Source organism: Mirounga leonina, unplaced genomic scaffold, assembly GCF_011800145.1.
Source record: "Mirounga leonina isolate KUSES-001 unplaced genomic scaffold, KU_Mleo_1.0 Mir_91, whole genome shotgun sequence".
Taxonomy (NCBI): Eukaryota; Metazoa; Chordata; class Mammalia; order Carnivora; family Phocidae; genus Mirounga; species Mirounga leonina.
This window is the reverse complement of record NW_023270839.1, coordinates 17,267,263-17,272,209: the sequence shown is the minus strand read 5'-3', so window position 1 is coordinate 17,272,209 and position 4,947 is coordinate 17,267,263. Positions and strand designations below refer to the sequence as shown.

Genomic DNA, 4,947 nt, shown 5'->3' with positions numbered 1-4,947 from the left:
CCGTGGTGAAGGGTGTTGCCAATGGCTGTGGGTGCCTGAGGGTGCAGCCAGGGTGGGCTGAGTCAGCAGCCTGCTAGCTTCCCTCTGGCACCGCTCTGCCAGCCACAACCCTCCCCTTCCTGAACAAGGGGCCGCGAGGGGGAGATGCACTGTGGGCTGCTCTGGTCTCTTCTCCCGCTCAGCCCAGCCATCCGGGATGAGAAGGGGGGGAGCTTCGAGGAGCAATGGCACAGGAACAGCCTGCAGTGTTCAGAGATTAGGACTCCAAGGAAGTTCTGTCGGGGAAACTCCCCCTCGGACACTGCTCTTGCTTCCAGTAGCTTCGGCCTGCCTCCTCCCACCCCCGGCCACAGGAGTACGTGTGTCCCTCTGCAAGCCACGGCAGCTCTCTTTTATTTTGAAGCGCTTGGCTCCCCCAGGAGCCACGGGCCAGAAGCTCCCCCACGGAAGCCTCGGAGCCTGACACAAAGAGGTAGCCTCTCCCCAGTGGTCTCCTCTCGGACCCTTGAAACCTGGGTCAGCGCTCTTTGTCGCTCCCCCTGCGCGTAGCCTCAGGACTGCCAATCGCCGGCTCCCGGCACACAAAGGCTTCTCTGTTTCTGGCCAGGCTGGAGTCACATGCTTTCACTCTTAACCCCAGAGCTTGAAAACTAAACACCCACCCTCTTTGGCCCCAGATGACCCTGTTTACGTCTGCAGAGCCAATGGCAAACAGCAACAGTAGTGAAAACTTCTGTCGGGAGGGACTTCTCGGCTATTGGTGTGAGAGAGCAAATCTTCACTTTGTATAACGTGAGGACTTTAAGAAGTTTTGGGAAATGACTTACAGGGGGGAAAGAAAAGGAAAAAAAGGAAGCCAGCAGCCTGCCCCAACTCCTCTGTTTTCTAGAGTATCTCTTACCAGAGACCCCGGGGGCTCAGGATAAAGCTCGAAATAAACAGAAAATGGTGAGCAGAGTGTTCACGGCTGAGGGGGAAAAACAATCTGGATTTTCTTACTGAGATCCTCCTTTGTTTAACCCTTAAGGAGGATATTTTTATGAAGGATATTCTCTTCGCTCCATGTCACTGAAGATAGGAAAGAAAGATTTCCTTCCTTGATTTCGGGGAGGAACCCGTGGAACTACGGAGGCTTCTGGAGAGGAGGTCTGGATTGATCCATTTCAAAGTTTTGGGTCAGAAGGACTTGCATTTCTGTTTTTCCCTGAAGATGTCTTTTCTTTCAGTCTATGTGGTAGCCCGTGTTAGTTGTAAAGGAAGTCAAGTTTCCTTTGATTGTTCTTACCCCGATCAAAGTGGTAGAAGTTGAAGGGAAAACACCAGAGCCCAAAAATGCTGGTAACATTGGAGATTCCAGATTAGGTAGCAGAGCTGGAGCCAAGCGAGCCAGTTCCACGGCCTCGTCCTCATCCTCGGGGTCAGTGAAATTCTCTAGGCAGGGAAGGGCAAATGAGTTTCATCTGTAGTGAGAAACCAGCAGCCAGCTGTGTTAAGAAGGATTCTGATGCTCCATCTAGGCTTAGCAGAAAAGAGTGCCATGACTAATGAGCAATGTCTGCTGGACACGGAGGAAATAACAGTACACATTTGCTACCCCTGTCCTTCCTTGTGTCCTCTCAGAAAGTTAGATTATTGTACGTATATGAAGAGAAGTAGCAAAATGGGCAGGAGGGAATGGTGCACAGGATGAGAGATGATGTAGCTTGTGAAACATTGTATTTAGTCCTGCACAGTAGGTGGGCCATGTGACAACAAAATACGAATGACCAATGAAATATAAGCAGAAATGATGTGTGGTGTGTCACCCCCAGGCTGGGGCAGAAAATGCCCTTGTGCCATTCTTTACTCTCTCTTCCCATGTTCAGTGATTGAGGAGGCACCTTGTTCCGGATAGTACAGCTACAGCGTGGTGTCAACTGTCACCTCGGGTCTCGGAGGACTATGTGGAGTAGAGCCCCCAGCCAACCTGGAATGAACAGCCCACATAAGAGAGAAATAAACCTTTTTTGTGTTCACTGGAATTTCGGAGTTACTTTATTATTGCAGTATACCCTGCCCTATCCCCGCTAACATAGTTACCAAGGAGGACAGTTTTTTCTTTTCTTTTTCTCTTTTTGTTTTCTTCCCATATTGGAGATCACTATTTAAAAAAAAAAAAAAAAAAACACCTTGAAAATCAATTCTGGTGTATGTGAGAGTCGCCAGTCCAAAAGACACCAATTTTGCAATAGGGATTCCAATTCTGCAAAATAGTGAAAGTAATTTGAAAGTATAAGCAAAATACAAATATAGTATATTTTAAACATAACTTCTAGTACTAGCACTTACTCTACTAGTATTACCATCACTGCCTGGGGCCAGACAGGATGGCAAGAAGGATCACTTATGGAAAGGAGAAGAAAAGGCTTCAGTTGTTAGCCCCAGGATTTTGATTTTCAGAGCTTGTTCCTACTGGCTCTGGGCCTACTGTTCACTTTGTCTCCTGTCTGGTCTTACCTGTTTAGTCCTATCCCCAGATCCAGAGATCTCCAGGCTGGAGAAATCTAGATAGAAAAGGTAAAAGAGACCGTAGCAGTTTAATCATATGTCGAAGGATTTCTTAGGGAAAAGTGCCAATTACCCCCAATCACAATTAACAAAGTATTTCCATGCCAGGATCTATTCACCAACCTCTGCCGGAATGTTTGTACAGATGGTTCAGTTTACACATTTTTTAAACACAGGGTTTATTGATCAGTTTTCTCCTTTTCTTCTCAACTGCTGTTCTTCCTTCTTCCCACCACAACAGTGAATATTTGCACTACTGTGCAATTGCCCAATCTATTCTCCCTCTGCCGTGGGCCACTGCCCATCCCCATACTTCCAAGGCCTGTGCGGCGTTCACCATGATTATAGCCATTGAAGAGTTTGTTCCTTATTCTTAGGTTCTATAAATCTTCGTGTCTCTGATGATTTTTTTTTTTTTTTAGTAAACCTTCCTGTAAGTGCAATTTCTGGGTTGGAGATGGAAGGAACGATAACTGCTATATTTGAGCCCCCCCCCCCCCCCCCCCCCGCCAAATCTCAAAGGTTTAACACAAAAAAAGTTTCTTTCTCACTCACACATCTGTCTAATGTGGATGTTTGGTGTTGAAGGCCTTCAACATGGTGATTCAGGGATCCAGGTTCCTTCCAGTTTGTCACTTGGCCAACTTCAGCACGGACCTTCAGAGCCATTACAGATGGGGGAACAAGAGGGAGGAGAAGGCACGTCTGCTCCTTAGCCACGTCTGCTTGGAAATGATACACACCACCCCATTCATTTTCCATTAGTGAGTCCTAGTCACATGGGACCATGCTTACTGTAAGGGGACCTGGGAAATAGAGTCCTCGGCCGGGTGGGCACTTCCCACCATCATCCACACGCTATGGAAGGGCTCAGAATTGGTGTTCAGCCAACCATCTCTGGCCACAAAGGGCTTTCCAAGTCTGTGTGTTTTAATTCCGCAAGGAAAGTCCCATGCTCTTTTGGGTCACACGATTGACTAAGGTGGTTACAATTTCACCACTTACTTGATCCCCTCCTTCTCTCATCACCAAGCTCAAAGTGAATCACTTTGATTCTGATGATGTGACTTCCTGCCCTGTGTCCATCTTTCCCCTTCCACTTTTACCCAGTGTCTTGACAGTCTTGCTTAGTGGAAATTTCCATCCTGTCTCCTCTTCCCTTTTGCGGGGCAAGAAGTAATTTTTGCTGACTGCCCTCATTTACAACTCTGCCCTTCTCCTGCTCCAGGGTGCCCTCCCCCTTTCTCCAGAAGCTGAACAGCTATCCCTCTGCCATTTGAGCCTTCTCCACAGGGCTTACGCTTTGGGGTCTCCTTGGAAACCATCCCCCTCCCTATCTTTTGGGATTTTGATTTTCAGAGACTGTTCCTACTGGCTCTGGGCCTACTGTTCACTTTGTCTCCTGTCCGGTCTTACCTATTTAGTCCTATCCCCAGATCCAGGGAGTGTGCACAGTTGGTCTCTGGCTGGTTTCAGTGCCGATCTTGAAAGGAAGACTTGGAGCTCTGAGCTGATCTTTGGGTCTGGCAGGCTCTCCTGCAGTAGGTGGTTATGTCTGGCCTGGTACTTCTAGTCACCACCCCCCTCCCCAGATCCTGTTGACTCATTTTAATAGGGAGGAAAGAGGGAGAGCAGGGACAGAGGGACCATGTTAACTGTGTCTGTACACTTTCCTGAGCACTACACTAGGTTTTCTGGGGCAGTTAGAATTGACCGAGTACAATGCTGAGCAACGCTAATGCCTTGGGAAAACTGGGAAACTCCTGATTTGGGCCAGGAGTGACTGCCCCACATTGTCAGCTCGAAGAACCCTTCCAAGACCCCTGGGATCCAAGGTTCTTCCCAAGGAATAACCTCAGCCACTAAGCTTCACCCACAGGAAGGCAGCAGGTGGGCAAGTTCCCCTTTGTCACCGGCCACTAGGAAGTGTGCCCAGGGGCAAGTTCTGAACAATCCATCACCTTCTTTCAGAATTGGTGACTTGCAGGTGGTCTAACAAGAGATGCTAATGTTCTTCTAGCCCCTCTCTTTCTGAGCTTCTCCCTCAGAAGAGCCTCTGAGAGTCTAACTCCACACAGGGTATTGGCAAAGAGATGACACAGCTAGGAGTTGGCTGATTTCTGACCTGCCTCATACTTCAGCTGCTCTCCCCACCTGCTTTCAGGATAACCCTCAGGAACTTTTTTTGGGGGGGGAGGGAAGAGGAAAGACACCAATTTCCTTGAGAGAGGTGGGGCAGGGGAGCAGCCGAGAGAAAGCTGTTCTGTCTGGAAAGGAAGCCAGAAAGGAAGACAGAGTCTCTTTGAACTTCTCTCACCAAGCTGACAGGAAAATTGCAAAAACACCATCAGACTGCATCAGGATGCAAGGGAGCAACCAGGAAGGCATGGCTCCTTTGAA

The 4,947-nt window shown here is 48.5% G+C and overlaps 2 long non-coding RNA genes across 2 annotated transcripts; one reads left to right on the top strand and one right to left on the bottom strand.

The window, feature by feature from the left end:
• The first annotated feature begins 534 nt into the window (after nt 1-534).
• LOC118003066 lies at nt 535-1,978 on the top strand. The gene is made up of 3 exons (XR_004677252.1): nt 535-948; nt 1,028-1,146; nt 1,866-1,978. It is a non-coding gene; the product is annotated as an uncharacterized LOC118003066 (long non-coding RNA).
• A 520-nt stretch (nt 1,979-2,498) lies between these two features.
• On the bottom strand, nt 2,499-4,065 carry LOC118003591. The gene is made up of 3 exons (XR_004677354.1): nt 3,964-4,065; nt 3,103-3,204; nt 2,499-2,543 (listed from the first exon to the last, which is right to left on the bottom strand). It is a non-coding gene; the product is annotated as an uncharacterized LOC118003591 (long non-coding RNA).
• Between the last annotated feature and the right edge of the window lie 882 nt (nt 4,066-4,947).